At 29.8% G+C, this 22,186-nt stretch overlaps 1 protein-coding gene across 2 annotated transcripts in view; it reads right to left on the bottom strand.

Annotated features, from left to right (window-relative positions):
- LOC127645810 (myomegalin-like) overlaps window positions 1-22,186 on the bottom strand; it is a 106,717-nt gene that overhangs the window by 63,906 nt on the left and 20,625 nt on the right. The gene's annotated exons all lie outside the window — the stretch shown is intronic.

Raw genomic sequence — 22,186 nt, forward strand, 5'->3', positions numbered from 1 at the left:
TTAATAACTGGTGTAATGTTAATAACTGGTGTTGTGTTAATAACTGGTGTAATGTTAATAACTGGTGTTGTGTTAATAACTGGTGTAATGTTAATAACTGGTGTTGTGTTAATAACTGGTGTAATGTTAATAACTGGTGTAATGTTAATAACTGGTGTTGTGTTAATAACTGGTGATAATGTTAATAACTGGTGTTGTGTTAATAACTGGTATAATGTTAATAACTGGTGTTGTGTTAATAACTGGTGTAATGTTAATAACTGGTGTAATGTTAATAACTGGTGTAATGTTAATAACTGGTGTTAATGTTAATAACTGGTGTAGTGTTAATAACTGGTGTTGTGTTAATAACTGGTATAATGTTAATAACTGGTGTTGTGTTAATAACTGGTGTAATGTTAATAACTGGTGTAATGTTAATAACTGGTGTTGTGTTAATAACTGGTATAATGTTAATAACTGGTGTTGTGTTAATAACTGGTATAATGTTAATAACTGGTGTTGTGTTAATAACTGGTGTTGTGTTAATAACTGGTATAATGTTAATAACTGGTGTTGTGTTAATAACTGGTGTAATGTTAATAACTGGTGTAATGTTAATAACTGGTGTTGTGTTAATAACTGGTGTTGTGTTAATAACTGGTATAATGTTAATAACTGGTGTTGTGTTAATAACTGGTGTAATGTTAATAACTGGTGTTGTGTTAATAACTGGTGTAATGTTAATAACTGGTGTTGTGTTAATAACTGGTATAATGTTAATAACTGGTGTTGTGTTAATAACTGGTGTAATGTTAATAACTGGTGTTGTGTTAATAACTGGTATAATGTTAATAACTGGTGTTGTGTTAATAACTGGTGTAATGTTAATAACTGGTGTAATGTTAATAACTGGTGTTGTGTTAATAACTGGTGTAATGTTAATAACTGGTGTTGTGTTAATAACTGGTGTAATGTTAATAACTGGTGTTGTGTTAATAACTGGTGTAATGTTAATAACTGGTGTAATGTTAATAACTGGTGTTGTGTTAATAACTGGTGTTGTGTTAATAACTGGTGTAATGTTAATAACTGGTGTTGTGTTAATAACTGGTGTTGTGTTAATAACTGGTGTAATGTTAATAACTGGTGTTGTGTTAATAACTGGTATAATGTTAATAACTGGTGTTGTGTTAATAACTGGTGTTATGTTAATAACTGGTGTAATGTTAATAACTGGTGTTGTGTTAATAACTGGTGTAATGTTAATAACTGGTGTTGTGTTAATAACTGGTATAATGTTAATAACTGGTGTTGTGTTAATAACTGGTGTAATGTTAATAACTGGTGTTGTGTTAATAACTGGTGTAATGTTAATAACTGGTGTTGTGTTAATAACTGGTGTTGTGTTAATAACTGGTGTAATGTTAATAACTGGTGTTGTGTTAATAACTGGTGTTATGTTAATAACTGGTGTAATGTTAATAACTGGTGTTGTGTTAATAACTGGTATAATGTTAATAACTGGTGTTGTGTTAATAACTGGTGTAATGTTAATAACTGGTGTAATGTTAATAACTGGTGTTGTGTTAATAACTGGTGTAATGTTAATAACTGGTGTTGTGTTAATAACTGGTGTATGTTAATAACTGGTGTTGTGTTAATAACTGGTGTAATGTTAATAACTGGTGTTGTGTTAATAACTGGTGTTATGTTAATAACTGGTGTAATGTTAATAACTGGTGTTGTGTTAATAACTGGTGTAATGTTAATAACTGGTGTTGTGTTAATAACTGGTGTTGTGTTAATAACTGGTATAATGTTAATAACTGGTGTTGTGTTAATAACTGGTATAATGTTAATAACTGGTGTTGTGTTAATAACTGGTGTAATGTTAATAACTGGTGTAATGTTAATAACTGGTGTAATGTTAATAACTGGTGTTGTGTTAATAACTGGTGTAATGTTAATAACTGGTGTTGTGTTAATAACTGGTATAATGTTAATAACTGGTGTTGTGTTAATAACTGGTGTTGTGTTAATAACTGGTATAATGTTAATAACTGGTGTTGTGTTAATAACTGGTGTAATGTTAATAACTGGTGTAATGTTAATAACTGGTGTTGTGTTAATAACTGGTATAATGTTAATAACTGGTGTTGTGTTAATAACTGGTGTAATGTTAATAACTGGTGTTGTGTTAATAACTGGTGTTTTGTTAATAACTGGTGTAATGTTAATAACTGGTGTTGTGTTAATAACTGGTGTAATGTTAATAACTGGTATAATGTTAATAACTGGTGTTGTGTTAATAACTGGTATAATGTTAATAACTGGTGTTGTGTTAATAACTGGTGTAATGTTAATAACTGGTGTTGTGTTAATAACTGGTGTAATGTTAATAACTGGTGTTGTGTTAATAACTGGTATAATGTTAATAACTGGTGTTGTGTTAATAACTGGTATAATGTTAATAACTGGTGTTGTGTTAATAACTGGTGTTGTGTTAATAACTGGTATAATGTTAATAACTGGTGTTGTGTTAATAACTGGTGTAATGTTAATAACTGGTGTAATGTTAATAACTGGTGTTGTGTTAATAACTGGTGTTGTGTTAATAACTGGTATAATGTTAATAACTGGTGTTGTGTTAATAACTGGTGTTGTGTTAATAACTGGTGTAATGTTAATAACTGGTGTTGTGTTAATAACTGGTGTTGTGTTAATAACTGGTGTAATGTTAATAACTGGTGTAATGTTAATAACTGGTGTAATGTTAATAACTGGTGTTGTGTTAATAACTGGTGTTATGTTAATAACTGGTGTTGTGTTAATAACTGGTGTTGTGTTAATAACTGGTATAATGTTAATAACTGATGTTTTGTTAATAACTGGTGTAATGTTAGTAACTGGTTTAATGTTAATAACTGGTGTTGTGTTAATAACTGGTGTTTTGTTAATAACTGGTATAATGTTAATAACTGGTGTTGTGTTAATAACTGGTATAATGTTAATAACTGGTGTTTTGTTAATAACTGGTGTAATGTTAATAACTGGTGTTGTGTTAATAACTGGTTTAATGTTAATAACTGGTGTTGTGTTAATAACTGGTATAATGTTAATAACTGGTGTTGTGTTAATAACTGGTGTTGTGTTAATAACTGGTATAATGTTAATAACTGGTGTTGTGTTAATAACTGGTATAATGTTAATAACTGGTGTAATGTTAATAACTGGTGTTGTGTTAATAACTGGTGTTTTGTTAATAACTGGTGTAATGTTAATAACTGGTGTTGTGTTAATAACTGGTGTTGTGTTAATAACTGGTATAATGTTAATAACTGGTGTAATGTTAATAACTGGTGTTGTGTTAATAACTGGTGTTGTGTTAATAACTGGTATAATGTTAATAACTGGTGTTGTGTTAATAACTGGTATAATGTTAATAACTGGTGTTGTGTTAATAACTGGTGTAATGTTAATAACTGGTGTAATGTTAATAACTGGTGTTGTGTTAATAACTGGTGTAATGTTAATAACTGGTGTTGTGTTAATAACTGGTGTAATGTTAATAACTGGTGTTGTGTTAATAACTGGTGTTTTGTTAATAACTGGTATAATGTTAATAACTGGTGTTGTGTTAATAACTGGTGTAATGTTAATAACTGGTGTAATGTTAATAACTGGTGTTGTGTTAATAACTGGTATAATGTTAATAACTGGTGTTGTGTTAATAACTGGTGTAATGTTAATAACTGGTGTTGTGTTAATAACTGGTGTTGTGTTAATAACTGGTGTAATGTTAATAACTGGTGTTGTGTTAATAACTGGTGTTTTGTTAATAACTGGTGTAATGTTAATAACTGGTATAATGTTAATAACTGGTGTTGTGTTAATAACTGGTATAATGTTAATAACTGGTGTTTTGTTAATAACTGGTGTAATGTTAATAACTTGTGTTGTGTTAATAACTGGTGTAATGTTAATAACTGGTGTTGTGTTAATAACTGGTATAATGTTAATAACTGGTGTTGTGTTAATAACTGGTATAATGTTAATAACTGGTGTTGTGTTAATAACTGATGTTGTGTTAATAAGTGGTATAATGTTAATAACTGGTGCTGTGTTAATAAGTGGTGTAATGTTAATAACTGGTATAATGTTAATAACTGGTGTTGTGTTAATAAGTGGTGTTGTGTTAATAACTGGTATAATGTTAATAACTGGTGTTTTGTTAATAACTGGTGTTTTGTTAATAACTGGTGTAATATTAATAACTGGTGTTGTGTTAATAACTGGTGTTTTGTTAATAACTGGTATAATGTTAATAACTGGTATAATGTTAATAACTGGTTTAATGTTAATAACTGGTGTTGTGTTAATAACTGGTGTTGTGTTAATAACTGGTGTTGTGTTAATAACTGGTGTTGTGTTAATAACTGGTATAATGTTAATAACTGGTGTTGTGTTAATAACTGGTGTTGTGTTAATAACTGGTATAATGTTAATAACTGGTGTTGTGTTAATAACTGGTGTAATGTTAATAACTGGTGTTGTGTTAATAACTGGTGTTGTGTTAATAACTGGTGTTGTGTTAATAACTGGTATAATGTTAATAACTGGTGTTGTGTTAATAACTGGTGTAATGTTAATAACTGGTGTAATGTTAATAACTGGTGTTGTGTTAATAACTGGTGTTGTGTTAATAACTGGTGTTGTGTTAATAACTGGTGTAATGTTAATAACTGGTGTTGTGTTAATAACTGGTGTTGTGTTAATAACTGGTGTAATGTTAATAACTGGTATAATGTTAATAACTGGTGTTGTGTTAATAACTGGTATAATGTTAATAACTGGTGTTGTGTTAATAACTGGTGTAATGTTAATAACTGGTGTAATGTTAATAACTGGTGTAATGTTAATAACTGGTGTTGTGTTAATAACTGGTATAATGTTAATAACTGGTGTTGTGTTAATAACTGGTATAATGTTAATAACTGGTGTTGTGTTAATAACTGGTATAATGTTAATAACTGGTGTTGTGTTAATAACTGGTGTTGTGTTAATAACTGGTGTAATGTTAATAACTGGTGTTGTGTTAATAACTGGTGTAATGTTAATAACTGGTGTAATGTTAATAACTGGTGTTGTGTTAATAACTGGTGTTGTGTTAATAACTGGTATAATGTTAATAACTGGTGTTGTGTTAATAACTGGTGTTGTGTTAATAACTGGTGTAATGTTAATAACTGGTGTTGTGTTAATAACTGGTGTAATGTTAATAACTGGTGTTGTGTTAATAACTGGTGTTGTGTTAATAACTGGTATAATGTTAATAACTGGTGTTGTGTTAATAACTGGTATAATGTTAATAACTGGTGTTGTGTTAATAAGTGGTGTAATGTTAATAACTGGTGTTGTGTTAATAACTGGTGTTGTGTTAATAAGTGGTATAATGTTAATAACTGGTGTTGTGTTAATAAGTGGTGTAATTTTAATAACTGGTGTAATGTTAATAACTGGTGTTGAGTTAATAAGTGGTGTTGTGTTAATAACTGGTGTTGTGTTAATAAGTAGTGTAATGTTAATAACTGGTGTTGTGTTAATAAGTGGTGTTGTGTTAATAACTGGTGTTGTGTTAATAAGTGGTATAATGTTAATAACTGGTATAATGTTAATAACTGGTGTTGTGTTAATAACTGGTATAATGTTAATAACTGGTGTTTTGTTAATAACTGGTGTTTTGTTAATAACTGGTGTAATATTAATAACTGGTGTTGTGTTAATAACTGGTGTTTTGTTAATAACTGGTATAATGTTAATAACTGGTATTATGTTAATAACTGGTGTAATGTTAATAACTGGTGTTGTGTTAATAACTGGTGTTATGTTAATAACTGGTGTTGTGTTAATAACTGGTGTTGTGTTAATAACTGGTATAATGTTAATAACTGGTGTTGTGTTAATAACTGGTGTTGTGTTAATAACTGGTGTAATGTTAATAACTGGTGTTGTGTTAATAAGTAGTGTTGTGTTAATAACTGGTGTTGTGTTAATAAGTGGTATAATGTTAATAACTGGTGTTGTGTTAATAAGTGGTGTAATGTTAATAACTGGTGTAATGTTAATAACTGGTGTTGTGTTAATAAGTGGTGTTGTGTTAATAACTGCTGTTGCGTTAATAAGTGGTGTAATGTTAATAACTGGTGTTGTGTTAATAACTGGTGTTGCGTTAATAAGTGGTGTAATGTTAATAACTGGTGTTGTGTTAATAAGTGGTGTTGTGTTAATAACTGGTGTAATGTTAATAACTGGTATAATGTTAATAACTGGTGTTGTGTTAATAACTGGTATAATGTTAATAACTGGTGTTGTGTTAATAACTGGTATAATGTTAATAACTGGTGTAATGTTAATAACTGGTGTAATGTTAATAACTGGTGTTGTGTTAACTGGTATAATGTTAATAACTGGTGTTGTGTTAATAACTGGTATAATGTTAATAACTGGTGTTGTGTTAATAACTGGTATAATGTTAATAACTGGTGTTGTGTTAATAACTGGTGTTGTGTTAATAACTGGTATAATGTTAATAACTGGTGTTGTGTTAATAACTGGTGTTGTGTTAATAACTGGTGTAATGTTAATAACTGGTGTTGTGTTAATAACTGGTGTAATGTTAATAACTGGTGTAATGTTAATAACTGGTGTTGTGTTAATAACTGGTATAATGTTAATAACTGGTGTTGTGTTAATAACTGGTATTATGTTAATAACTGGTGTTGTGTTAATAACTGGTATAATGTTAATAACTGGTGTTGTGTTAATAACTGGTGTTGTGTTAATAACTGGTGTAATGTTAATAACTGGTGTTGTGTTAATAACTGGTGTTGTGTTAATAACTGGTGTAATGTTAATAACTGGTGTTGTGTTAATAAGTGGTGTTGTGTTAATAACTGGTGTTGTGTTAATAAGTGGTGTAATGTTAATAACTGGTGTTGTGTTAATAAGTGGTGTTGTGTTAATAACTGGTGTAATGTTAATAACTGGTATAATGTTAATAACTGGTGTTGTGTTAATAACTGGTATAATGTTAATAACTGGTGTTGTGTTAATAACTGGTATAATGTTAATAACTGGTGTAATGTTAATAACTGGTGTAATGTTAATAACTGGTGTTGTGTTAACTGGTATAATGTTAATAACTGGTGTTGTGTTAATAACTGGTATAATGTTAATAACTGGTGTTGTGTTAATAACTGGTATAATGTTAATAACTGGTGTTGTGTTAATAACTGGTGTTGTGTTAATAACTGGTATAATGTTAATAACTGGTGTTTTGTTAATAACTGGTGTTTTGTTAATAACTGGTGTAATGTTAATAACTGGTGTTGTGTTAATAACTGGTGTAATGTTAATAACTGGTGTAATGTTAATAACTGGTGTTGTGTTAATAACTGGTGTAATGTTAATAACTGGTGTTGTGTTAATAACTGGTATAATGTTAATAACTGGTGTTGTGTTAATAACTGGTGTAATGTTAATAACTGGTGTTGTGTTAATAACTGGTGTAATGTTAATAACTGGTGTTGTGTTAATAACTGGTGTAATGTTAATAACTTGTGTTGTGTTAATAACTGGTGTTGTGTTAATAACTGGTATAATGTTAATAACTGGTGTTGTGTTAATAACTGGTGTTGTGTTAATAACTGGTGTAATGTTAATAACTGGTGTTGTGTTAATAACTGGTATAATGTTAATAACTGGTGTTGTGTTAATAACTGGTGTTGTGTTAATAACTGGTGTAATGTTAATAACTGGTGTTGTGTTAATAACTGGTATAATGTTAATAACTGGTGTTGTGTTAATAACTGGTGTAATGTTAATAACTGGTGTTGTGTTAATAACTGGTGTTGTGTTAATAACTGGTATAATGTTAATAACTGGTGTTGTGTTAATAACTGGTGTAATGTTAATAACTGGTGTTGTGTTAATAACTTGTGTTGTGTTAATAACTGGTGTTTTGTTAATAACTGGTATAATGTTAATAACTGGTATAATGTTAATAACTGGTTTAATGTTAATAACTGGTGTTGTGTTAATAACTGGTGTAATGTTAATAACTGGTGTAATGTTAATAACTGGTATAATGTTAATAACTGGTGTTGTGTTAATAACTGGTGTAATATTAATAACTTGTGTTGTGTTAATAACTGGTGTTTTGTTAATAACTGGTGTAGTGTTAATAACTGGTGTCATGTTAATAAATGGTGTTGTGTTAATAACTGGTGTTTTGTTAATAACTGGTGTAATGTTAATAACTGGTGTTGTGTTAATAACTGGTGTAATGTTAATAACTGGTGTTGTGTTAATAACTGGTATAATGTTAATAACTGGTGTTGTGTTAATAACAGGTATAATGTTAATAACTGGTATAATGTTAATAACTGGTGTTGTGTTAATAACTGGTGTAATGTTAATAACTTGTGTTGTGTTAATAACTGGTGTAATGTTAATAACTGGTATAATGTTAATAACTGGTGTTGTGTTAATAACTGGTATAATGTTAATAACTGGTGTAATGTTAATAACTGGTGTTGTGTTAATAACTGGTATAATGTTAATAACTGGTGTTGTGTTAATAACTGGTATAATGTTAATAACTGGTGTTGTGTTAATAACTGGTGTTGTGTTAATAACTGGTATAATGTTAATAACTGGTGTTGTGTTAATAACTGGTGTAATGTTAATAACTGGTGTTGTGTTAATAACTGGTGTTATGTTAATAACTGGTGTTGTGTTAATAACTGGTATAATGTTAATAACTGGTGTTGTGTTAATAACTGGTGTAATGTTAATAACTGGTGTTGTGTTAATAACTGGTGTAATGTTAATAACTGGTGTTGTGTTAATAACTGGTATAATGTTAATAACTGGTGTTGTGTTAATAACTGGTGTAATGTTAATAACTGGTGTTGTGTTAATAACTGGTGTTGTGTTAATAACTGGTATAATGTTAATAACTGGTGTTGTGTTAATAACTGGTGTAATGTTAATAACTGGTGTAATGTTAATAACTGGTGTTGTGTTAATAACTGGTGTTGTGTTAATAACTGGTGTTGTGTTAATAACTGGTATAATGTTAATAACTGGTGTTGTGTTAATAACTGGTGTAATGTTAATAACTGGTGTAATGTTAATAACTGGTGTTGTGTTAATAACTGGTGTTGTGTTAATAACTGGTGTAATGTTAATAACTGGTGTTGTGTTAATAACTGGTGTTGTGTTAATAACTGGTGTAATGTTAATAACTGGTGTTGTGTTAATAACTGGTGTAATGTTAATAACTGGTGTTGTGTTAATAACTGGTGTAATGTTAATAACTGGTGTTGTGTTAATAACTGGTGTAATGTTAATAACTGGTGTTGTGTTAATAACTGGTGTAATGTTAATAACTGGTGTAATGTTAATAACTGGTATAATGTTAATAACTGGTGTTGTGTTAATAACTGGTATAATGTTAATAACTGGTGTTGTGTTAATAACTGGTGTAATGTTAATAACTGGTGTAATGTTAATAACTGGTGTAATGTTAATAACTGGTGTTGTGTTAATAACTGGTATAATGTTAATAACTGGTGTTGTGTTAATAACTGGTATAATGTTAATAACTGGTGTTGTGTTAATAACTGGTATAATGTTAATAACTGGTGTTGTGTTAATAACTGGTGTTGTGTTAATAACTGGTATAATGTTAATAACTGGTGTTTTGTTAATAACTGGTGTTTTGTTAATAACTGGTGTAATGTTAATAACTGGTGTTGTGTTAATAACTGGTGTAATGTTAATAACTGGTGTAATGTTAATAACTGGTGTTGTGTTAATAACTGGTATAATGTTAATAACTGGTGTTGTGTTAATAACTGGTATTATGTTAATAACTGGTGTTGTGTTAATAACTGGTATAATGTTAATAACTGGTGTTGTGTTAATAACTGGTGTTGTGTTAATAACTGGTGTTGTGTTAATAACTGGTGTTGTGTTAATAAGTGGTGTAATGTTAATAACTGGTGTAATGTTAATAACTGGTGTTGTTTTAATAACTGGTGTTGTGTTAATAACTGGTATAATGTTAATAACTGGTGTTGTGTTAATAACTGGTGTTGTGTTAATAACTGGTATAATGTTAATAACTGGTGTTTTGTTAATAACTGGTATAATGTTAATAACTGGTGTTGTGTTAATAACTGGTGTTGTGTTAATAACTGGTATAATGTTAATAACTGGTGTTGTGTTAATAACTGGTATAATGTTAATAACTGGTGTTGTGTTAATAACTGGTGTAATGTTAATAACTGGTGTTGTGTTAATAACTGGTGTTGTGTTAATAAGTGGTATAATGTTAATAACTGGTGTTGTGTTAATAAGTGGTGTAATGTTAATAACTGGTGTAATGTTAATAACTGGTGTTGTGTTAATAACTGGTGTTGTGTTAATAACTGGTGTTGTGTTAATAACTGGTGTAATGTTAATAACTGGTGTTGTGTTAATAAGTGGTGTTGTGTTAATAACTGGTGTTGTGTTAATAAGTGGTATAATGTTAATAACTGGTGTTATGTTAATAACTGGTGTTGTGTTAATAACTGGTGTAATGTTAATAACTGGTGTTGTGTTAATAACTGGTGTTGTGTTAATAACTGGTGTAATGTTAATAACTGGTGTTGTGTTAATAACTGGTGTTGTGTTAATAACTGGTGTAATGTTAATAACTGGTGTTGTGTTAATAACTGGTGTAATGTTAATAACTGGTGTTGTGTTAATAACTGGTGTAATGTTAATAACTGGTGTTGTGTTAATAACTGGTGTTGTGTTAATAACTGGTGTAATGTTAATAACTGGTGTTGTGTTAATAACTGGTGTAATGTTAATAACTGGTATAATGTTAATAACTGGTGTTGTGTTAATAACTGGTGTAATGTTAATAACTGGTGTAATGTTAATAACTGGTGTTGTGTTAATAACTGGTGTAATGTTAATAACTGGTGTTGTGTTAATAACTGGTGTTGTGTTAATAACTGGTGTTGTGTTAATAACTGGTATAATGTTAATAACTGGTGTTGTGTTAATAACTGGTATAATGTTAATAACTGGTGTTGTGTTAATAACTGGTGTAATGTTAATAACTGGTGTAATGTTAATAACTGGTGTTGTGTTAATAACTGGTGTTGTGTTAATAACTGGTATAATGTTAATAACTGGTGTTGTGTTAATAACTGGTATAATGTTAATAACTGGTGTTATGTTAATAACTGGTGTTGTGTTAATAACTGGTGTTGTGTTAATAACTGGTGTAATGTTAATAACTGGTGTTGTGTTAATAACTGGTATAATGTTAATAACTGGTGTTGTGTTAATAACTGGTGTAATGTTAATAACTGGTGTTGTGTTAATAACTGGTGTTGTGTTAATAACTGGTGTAATGTTAATAACTGGTGTTGTGTTAATAACTGTGTTGTGTTAATAATGGTGTTAATAACTGGTGTTGTGTTAATAACTGGTATAATGTTAATAACTGGTGTTGTGTTAATAACTGGTGTAATGTTAATAACTGGTGTTGTGTTAATAACTGGTGTTGTGTTAATAACTGGTGTTGTGTTAATAACTGGTGTAATGTTAATAACTGGTGTAATGTTAATAACTGGTGTTGTGTTAATAACTGGTGTTGTGTTAATAACTGGTGTAATGTTAATAACTGGTGTGTTAATAACTGGTGTTGTGTTAATAACTGGTGTAATGTTAATAACTGGTGTTGTGTTAATAACTGGTGTAATGTTAATAACTGGTGTAATGTTAATAACTGGTGTTGTGTTAATAACTGGTGTTGTGTTAATAACTGGTGTTGTGTTAATAACTGGTATAATGTTAATAACTGGTGTTGTGTTAATAACTGGTGTTGTGTTAATAACTGGTGTAATGTTAATAACTGGTGTTGTGTTAATAACTGGTATAATGTTAATAACTGGTGTTGTGTTAATAACTGGTGTTGTGTTAATAACTGGTATAATGTTAATAACTGGTGTTGTGTTAATAACTGGTGTAATGTTAATAACTGGTGTAATGTTAATAACTGGTGTAATGTTAATAACTGGTGTTGTGTTAATAACTGGTATAATGTTAATAACTGGTGTTGTGTTAATAACTGGTATAATGTTAATAACTGGTGTTGTGTTAATAACTGGTGTTGTGTTAATAACTGGTATAATGTTAATAACTGGTGTTGTGTTAATAACTGGTGTAATGTTAATAACTGGTGTTGTGTTAATAACTGGTATAATGTTAATAACTGGTGTTGTGTTAATAACTGGTGTTGTGTTAATAACTGGTATAATGTTAATAACTGGTGTTGTGTTAATAACTGGTATAATGTTAATAACTGGTGTAATGTTAATAACTGGTGTTGTGTTAATAACTGGTGTTGTGTTAATAACTGGTGTAATGTTAATAACTGGTGTTGTGTTAATAACTGGTGTTGTGTTAATAACTGGTATAATGTTAATAACTGGTGTTGTGTTAATAACTGGTATAATGTTAATAACTGGTGTTGTGTTAATAACTGGTGTAATGTTAATAACTGGTGTAATGTTAATAACTGGTGTAATGTTAATAACTGGTGTTGTGTTAATAACTGGTGTAATGTTAATAACTGGTGTTGTGTTAATAACTGGTATAATGTTAATAACTGGTGTTGTGTTAATAACTGGTGTTGTGTTAATAACTGGTATAATGTTAATAACTGGTGTTGTGTTAATAACTGGTGTAATGTTAATAACTGGTGTAATGTTAATAACTGGTGTTGTGTTAATAACTGGTATAATGTTAATAACTGGTGTTGTGTTAATAACTGGTGTAATGTTAATAACTGGTGTTGTGTTAATAACTGGTGTTGTGTTAATAACTGGTGTAATGTTAATAACTGGTGTTGTGTTAATAACTGGTGTTGTGTTAATAACTGGTGTAATGTTAATAACTGGTATAATGTTAATAACTGGTGTTGTGTTAATAACTGGTATAATGTTAATAACTGGTGTTGTGTTAATAACTGGTGTAATGTTAATAACTGGTGTTGTGTTAATAACTGGTGTAATGTTAATAACTGGTGTTGTGTTAATAACTGGTATAATGTTAATAACTGGTGTTGTGTTAATAACTGGTGTTGTGTTAATAACTGGTGTAATGTTAATAACTGGTGTTGTGTTAATAACTGGTGTTGTGTTAATAAGTGGTATAATGTTAATAACTGGTGTTGTGTTAATAAGTGGTGTAATGTTAATAACTGGTGTAATGTTAATAACTGGTGTTGTGTTAATAACTGGTGTTGTGTTAATAACTGGTATAATGTTAATAACTGGTGTTGTGTTAATAACTGGTGTAATGTTAATAACTGGTGTTGTGTTAATAACTGGTGTTGTGTTAATAACTGGTGTAATGTTAATAACTGGTATAATGTTAATAACTGGTGTTGTGTTAATAACTGGTATAATGTTAATAACTGGTGTAATGTTAATAACTGGTGTTGTGTTAACTGGTGTAATGTTAATAACTGGTATAATGTTAATAACTGGTGTTGTGTTAATAACTGGTATAATGTTAATAACTGGTGTTGTGTTAATAACTGGTGTAATGTTAATAACTGGTGTTGTGTTAATAACTGGTGTAATGTTAATAACTGGTGTTGTGTTAATAACTGGTATAATGTTAATAACTGGTGTTGTGTTAATAACTGGTGTTGTGTTAATAACTGGTATAATGTTAATAACTGGTGTTTTGTTAATAACTGGTGTTTTGTTAATAACTGGTGTAATGTTAATAACTGGTGTTGTGTTAATAACTGGTGTAATGTTAATAACTGGTATAATGTTAATAACTGGTGTTGTGTTAATAACTGGTGTTGTGTTAATAACTGGTATAATGTTAATAACTGGTGTTGTGTTAATAACTGGTGTAATGTTAATAACTGGTGTTGTGTTAATAACTGGTGTTGTGTTAATAACTGGTATAATGTTAATAACTGGTATAATGTTAATATGGGTTTAATGTTAATAACTGGTGTTGTGTTAATAACTGGTGTTATGTTAATAACTGGTGTTGTGTTAATAACTGGTGTTGTGTTAATAACTGGTATAATGTTAATAACTGGTGTTGTGTTAATAACTGGTGTTGTGTTAATAACTGGTATAATGTTAATAACTGGTGTTGTGTTAATAAGTGGTGTAATGTTAATAACTGGTGTTGTGTTAATAAGTGGTGTTGTGTTAATAACTGGTGTTGTGTTAATAAGCTGGTATAATGTTAATAACTGGTGTTGTGTTAATAAGTGGTGTAATGTTAATAACTGGTGTAATGTTAATAACTGGTGTTGTGTTAATAAGTGGTGTTGTGTTAATAACTGGTGTTGTGTTAATAACTGGTGTTGTGTTAATAACGTGGTGTAATGTTAATAACTGGTGTTGTGTTAATAAGTGGTGTTGTGTTAATAACTGGTGTAATGTTAATAACTGGTATAATGTTAATAACTGGTGTTGTGTTAATAACTGGTATAATGTTAATAACTGGTGTTGTGTTAATAACTGGTATAATGTTAATAACTGGTGTAATGTTAATAACTGGTGTAATGTTAATAACTGGTGTTGTGTTAATAACTGGTATAATGTTAATAACTGGTGTTGTGTTAATAACTGGTGTTGTGTTAATAACTGGTATAATGTTAATAACTGGTGTTGTGTTAATAACTGGTGTAATGTTAATAACTGGTGTAATGTTAATAACTGGTGTTGTGTTAATAACTGGTATAATGTTAATAACTGGTGTTGTGTTAATAACTGGTATAATGTTAATAACTGGTGTTGTGTTAATAACTGGTATAATGTTAATAACTGGTGTTGTGTTAATAACTGGTGTTATGTTAATAACTGGTGTTGTGTTAATAACTGGTGTTGTGTTAATAACTGGTGTAATGTTAATAACTGGTGTAATGTTAATAACTGGTGTTGTGTTAATAACTGGTGTTGTGTTAATAACTGGTATAATGTTAATAACTGGTGTTGTGTTAATAACTGGTGTTGTGTTAATAACTGGTGTAATGTTAATAACTGGTGTTGTGTTAATAACTGGTATAATGTTAATAACTGGTGTTGTGTTAATAACTGGTGTTGTGTTAATAACTGGTATAATGTTAATAACTGGTGTTGTGTTAATAACTGGTATAATGTTAATAACTGGTGTTGTGTTAATAACTGGTGTAATGTTAATAACTGGTGTTGTGTTAATAACTGGTGTTGTGTTAATAAGTGGTATAATGTTAATAACTGGTGTTGTGTTAATAAGTGGTGTAATGTTAATAACTGGTGTAATGTTAATAACTGGTGTTGTGTTAATAAGTGGTGTTGTGTTAATAACTGGTGTTGTGTTAATAACTGGTGTAATGTTAATAACTGGTGTTGTGTTAATAACTGGTGTTGTGTTAATAACTGGTGTTGTGTTAATAACTGGTATAATGTTAATAACTGGTGTTGTGTTAATAACTGGTGTTGTGTTAATAACTGGTATAATGTTAATAACTGGTGTTGTGTTAATAACTGGTGTAATGTTAATAACTGGTGTTGTGTTAATAACTGGTGTAATGTTAATAACTGGTGTAATGTTAATAACTGGTGTTGTGTTAATAACTGGTGTAATGTTAATAACTGGTGTTGTGTTAATAACTGGTGTAATGTTAATAACTGGTGTAATGTTAATAACTGGTGTTGTGTTAATAACTGGTGTTGTGTTAATAACTGGTGTTGTGTTAATAACTGGTGTAATGTTAATAACTGGTGTTGTGTTAATAACTGGTGTTGTGTTAATAACTGGTGTTGTGTTAATAACTGGTATAATGTTAATAACTGGTGTTGTGTTAATAACTGGTGTAATGTTAATAACTGGTGTTGTGTTAATAACTGGTGTTGTGTTAATAACTGGTGTTGTGTTAATAACTGGTGTAATGTTAATAACTGGTGTTGTGTTAATAACTGGTGTTATGTTAATAACTGGTGTTGTGTTAATAACTGGTATAATGTTAATAACTGGTGTTGTGTTAATAACTGGTATAATGTTAATAACTGGTGTTGTGTTAATAACTGGTGTAATGTTAATAACTGGTGTTGTGTTAATAACTGGTGTTGTGTTAATAACTGGTGTTGTGTTAATAACTGGTATAATGTTAATAACTGGTGTTGTGTTAATAACTGGTGTTGTGTTAATAACTGGTATAATGTTAATAACTGGTGTTGTGTTAATAACTGGTGTTGTGTTAATAACTGGTGTTGTGTTAATAACTGGTGTAATGTTAATAACTGGTGTTGTGTTAATAACTGGTGTAATGTTAATAACTGGTGTTGTGTTAATAACTGGTGTAATGTTAATAACTGGTGTAATGTTAATAACTGGTGTTGTGTTAATAACTGGTATAATGTTAATAACTGGTGTTGTGTTAATAACTGGTGTATGTTAATAACTGTGTTAATAACTGGTGTTGTGTTAATAACTGGTGTTGTGTTAATAACTGGTGTAATGTTAATAACTGGTGTTGTGTTAATAACTGGTGTTGTGTTAATAACTGGTGTAATGTTAATAACTGGTGTTGTGTTAATAACTGGTGTAATGTTAATAACTGGTGTTGTGTTAATAACTGGTGTTGTGTTAATAACTGGTGTATTGTTAATAACTGGTATAATGTTAATAACTGGTGTTGTGTTAATAACTGGTATAATGTTAATAACTGGTGTTGTGTTAATAACTGGTGTAATGTTAATAACTGGTGTAATGTTAATAACTGGTGTTGTGTTAATAACTGGTATAATGTTAATAACTGGTGTTGTGTTAATAACTGGTATAATGTTAATAACTGGTGTTGTGTTAATAACTGGTGTAATGTTAATAACTGGTGTTGTGTTAATAACTGGTGTAATGTTAATAACTGGTGTTGTGTTAATAACTGGTATAATGTTAATAACTGGTGTTTTGTTAATAACTGGTGTTTTGTTAATAACTGGTGTAATGTTAATAACTGGTGTTGTGTTAATAACTGGTGTAATGTTAATAACTGGTGTAATGTTAATAACTGGTGTTGTGTTAATAACTGGTATAATGTTAATAACTGGTGTTGTGTTAATAACTGGTATTATGTTAATAACTGGTGTTGTGTTAATAACTGGTATAATGTTAATAACTGGTGTTGTGTTAATAACTGGTGTTGTGTTAATAAGTGGTGTTGTGTTAATAACTGGTGTTGTGTTAATAAGTGGTGTAATGTTAATAACTGGTGTAATGTTAATAACTGGTGTTGTGTTAATAAGTTATGTTGTGTTAATAAGTGGTATAATGTTAATAACTGGTGTTGTGTTAATAACTGGTGTTGTTTTAATAACTGGTGTAATGTTAATAACTGGTGTTGTGTTAATAACTGGTATAATGTTAATAACTGGTGTTGTGTTAATAACTGGTGTTGTGTTAATAACTGGTATAATGTTAATAACTGGTGTTGTGTTAATAACTGGTATAATGTTAATAACTGGTGTTGTGTTAATAACTGGTGTAATGTTAATAACTGGTGTTGTGTTAATAACTGGTGTAATGGTATAATGTTAATAACTGGTGTTGTGTTAATAAGTGGTGTAATGTTAATAACTGGTGTAATGTTAATAACTGGTGTTGAGTTAATAAGTGGTGTTGTGTTAATAACTGGTGTTTTGTTAATAAGTAGTGTAATGTTAATAACTGGTGTTGTGTTAATAAGTGGTGTTGTGTTAATAACTGGTGTTGTGTTAATAAGTGGTATAATGTTAATAACTGGTATAATGTTAATAACTGGTGTTGTGTTAATAAGTGGTGTAATGTTAATAACTGGTGTTGTGTTAATAACTGGTGTTGTGTTAATAAGTGGTGTAATGTTAATAACTGGTGTTGTGTTAATAAGTGGTGTTGTGTTAATAACTGGTGTTGTGTTAATAACTGGTGTTGTGTTAATAAGTGGTGTAATGTTAATAACTGGTGTTGTGTTAATAAGTGGTGTAATGTTAATAACTGGTGTTGTGTTAATAACTGGTGTTGTGTTAATAAGTGGTGTAATGTTAATAACTGGTGTTGTGTTAATAAGTGGTATAATGTTAATAACTGGTATAATGTTAATAACTGGTGTTGTGTTAATAACTGGTGTTGTGTTAATAAGTGGTGTAATGTTAATAACTGGTGTTGTGTTAATAAGTGGTGTTGTGTTAAAGGGGTCATGACATGGTTTTTTTTATTGTATTATTATGTTCCCTTAGGTGCAATTATAGTATTAATATATTTTTTTAAGAAAAACTTTTAAAATCTAGTGATTTATGACCTTTTCCCACCCTGTTTCTCATCCTCTGATTCAAACAGTCTGTTTTGGGAGCGTTTTCCATTTAAGACTTCAGTGTTAACGCCCACTGTTATGATTGGCTAAGGTCAGTGCCTATGTATCAATTATTGACGCCTCAGCCAGAACAATATGCAAGTAAACTAAGTAAAAACACTGTGATTATTCATAATGAATGAAATTGCGCTTTAAAAAGTAGTTTAAAGTTTAAAATAGATTACTTACAGTTTGCGTCGTCGTTGTTCCCAGAATAGTCGACACGGACTTATCTTTGAGCAACAGTTTTCTGGCAAAGCCAGCATCATATTGAGATTTGTTCTCAAAACAGTCATCCTTAAAATGTACAGAACAAGCGCTTAAGTTAACACTGCCATGACTGGGTCGATCCGTAAAAATAAACTGCATCCATTTTTCCCTGACGACTGGATCTTTCGGCAGCTTATTCAGAGGTTTTGTTTGACCACAGCCAGGAACAGCACATCTGTGTGGCATCGTAATTTTCCTGTGCACAAGTAGTCTCTGTCAGAGCTCGCTGTCCATCGACTGAACACTTGTGAGGCGCTAGCGATCTGAAATGAGCGTAGTTGTCTTGCGCTTAAAGCGTAGTTATCTTGTGCTGGAGGCGGTCATATGCAAACGCTGTTACGTCACTTCTAACCGACACGTCACTTCTAACCATGAATCCAGAACGAGCTGTATTTTGAGCTTGATTAAATAAATGATTAGTCTAGAATGGGGAGGACGTCTTAAAATATTAAACTTGCAGGGCGTTTTAATGATACAAAGACCTCTTATATACCAAAAGATCAAGGCAAATTTGGTTTCTCATGTCATGACCCCTTTAATAACTGGTGTTGTGTTAATAAGTGGTGTAATGTTATTAACTGGTATAATGTTAATAACTGGTGTTGTGTTAATAAGTGGTGTTGTGTTAATAACTGGTGTTGTGTTAATAACTGGTATAATGTTAATAACTGGTGTTGTGTTAATAACTGGTGTTGTGTTAATAACTGGTGTAATGTTAATAACTGGTGTTGTGTTAATAACTGGTATAATGTTAATAACTGGTGTTGTGTTAATAACTGGTGTTGTGTTAATAACTGGTATAATGTTAATAACTGGTGTTGTGTTAATAACTGGTGTAATGTTAATAACTGATAAAATGTTAATAACTGGTGTAATGTTAATAACTGGTGTTGTGTTAATAACTGGTGTAATGTTAATAACTGGTGTTGTGTTAATAACTGGTATAATGTTAATAACTGGTGTTGTGTTAATAACTGGTGTTGTGTTAATAACTGGTATAATGTTAATAACTGGTGTTTTGTTAATAACTGGTGTAATGTTAATAACTGGTGTTGTGTTAATAACTGGTATAATGTTAATAACTGGTGTTGTGTTAATAACTGGTGTTGTGTTAATAACTGGTATAATGTTAATAACTGGTGTTGTGTTAATAACTGGTATAATGTTAATAACTGGTGTAATGTTAATAACTGGTGTTGTGTTAATAACTGGTGTTGTGTTAATAACTGGTGTAATGTTAATAACTGGTGTTGTGTTAATAACTGGTGTTGTGTTAATAACTGGTATAATGTTAATAACTGGTGTTGTGTTAATAACTGGTATAATGTTAATAACTGGTGTTGTGTTAATAACTGGTGTAATGTTAATAACTGATATAATGTTAATAACTGGTGTAATGTTAATAACTGGTGTTGTGTTAATAACTGGTGTAATGTTAATAACTGGTGTTGTGTTAATAACTGGTATAATGTTAATAACTGGTGTTGTGTTAATAACTGGTGTTGTGTTAATAACTGGTATAATGTTAATAACTGGTGTTTTGTTAATAACTGGTGTAATGTTAATAACTGGTTTAATGTTAATAACTGGTGTTGTGTTAATAACTGGTATAATGTTAATAACTGGTGTTTTGTTAATAACTGGTGTAATGTTAATAACTGGTGTTGTGTTAATAACTGGTGTTGTGTTAATAACTGGTGTAATGTTAATAACTGGTGTTGTGTTAATAACTGGTGTTTTGTTAATAACTGGTGTAATGTTAATAACTGGTATAATGTTAATAACTGGTGTTGTGTTAATAACTGGTATAATGTTAATAACTGGTGTTTTGTTAATAACTGGTGTAATGTTAATAACTGGTGTTGTGTTAATAACTGGTGTAATGTTAATAACTGGTGTTGTGTTAATAACTGGTATAATGTTAATAACTGGTGTTGTGTTAATAACTGGTGTTGTGTTAATAACTGGTATAATGTTAATAACTGGTGTTGTGTTAATAACTGGTGTTGTGTTAATAACTGGTATAATGTTAATAACTGGTGTTGTGTTAATAAGTGGTGTAATGTTAATAACTGGTATAATGTTAATAACTGGTGTTGTGTTAATAACTGGTGTTGTGTTAATAACTGGTATAATGTTAATAACTGGTGTTGTGTTAATAACTGGTGTAATGTTAATAACTGGTGTTGTGTTAATAACTGGTGTTTTGTTAATAACTGGTGTAATGTTAATAACTGGTGTTGTGTTAATAACTGGTGTTGTGTTAATAACTGGTGTAATGTTAATAACTGGTGTTGTGTTAATAACTGGTGTTTTGTTAATAACTGGTGTAATGTTAATAACTGGTATAATGTTAATAACTGGTGTTGTGTTAATAACTGGTATAATGTTAATAACTGGTGTTTTGTTAATAACTGGTGTAATGTTAATAACTGGTGTTGTGTTAATAACTGGTGTAATGTTAATAACTGGTGTTGTGTTAATAACTGGTATAATGTTAATAACTGGTGTTGTGTTAATAACTGGTGTTGTGTTAATAACTGGTATAATGTTAATAACTGGTGTTGTGTTAATAACTGATGTTGTGTTAATAACTGGTATAATGTTAATAACTGGTGTTGTGTTAATAAGTGGTGTAATGTTAATAACTGGTATAATGTTAATAACTGGTGTTGTGTTAATAACTGGTATAATGTTAATAACTGGTGTTTTGTTAATAACTGGTGTTTTGTTAATAACTGGTGTAATATTAATAACTGGTGTTGTGTTAATAACTGGTGTTTTGTTAATAACTGGTATAATGTTAATAACTGGTATAATGTTAATATGGGTTTAATGTTAATAACTGGTGTTGTGTTAATAACTGGTGTTTTGTTAATAACTGGTGTTGTGTTAATAACTGTTGTTGTGTTAATAACTGGTATAATGTTAATAACTGATGTTGTGTTAATAACTGGTGTTGTTTTAATAACTGGTATAATGTTAATAACTGGTGTTGTGTTAATAAGTGGTGTAATGTTAATAACTGGTGTTGTGTTAATAAGTGGTGTTGTGTTAATAACTGGTGTTGTGTTAATAAGTGGTATAATGTTAATAACTGGTGTTGTGTTAATAAGTGGTGTAATGTTAATAACTGGTGTAATGTTAATAACTGGTGTTGTGTTAATAAGTGGTGTTGTGTTAATAACTGCTGTTGTGTTAATAAGTGGTGTTGCGTTAATAAGTGGTGTAATGTTAATAACTGGTGTTGTGTTAATAAGTGGTGTTGTGTTAATAACTGGTGTAATGTTAATAACTGGTATAATGTTAATAACTGGTGTTGTGTTAATAACTGGTATAATGTTAATAACTGGTGTTGTGTTAATAACTGGTATAATGTTAATAACTGGTGTAATGTTAATAACTGGTGTAATGTTAATAACTGGTGTTGTGTTAACTGGTATAATGTTAATAACTGGTGTT

This window comes from Xyrauchen texanus, chromosome 6 (genome assembly GCF_025860055.1).
Source record: "Xyrauchen texanus isolate HMW12.3.18 chromosome 6, RBS_HiC_50CHRs, whole genome shotgun sequence".
Lineage (NCBI taxonomy): Eukaryota > Metazoa > Chordata > Actinopteri > Cypriniformes > Catostomidae > Xyrauchen > Xyrauchen texanus.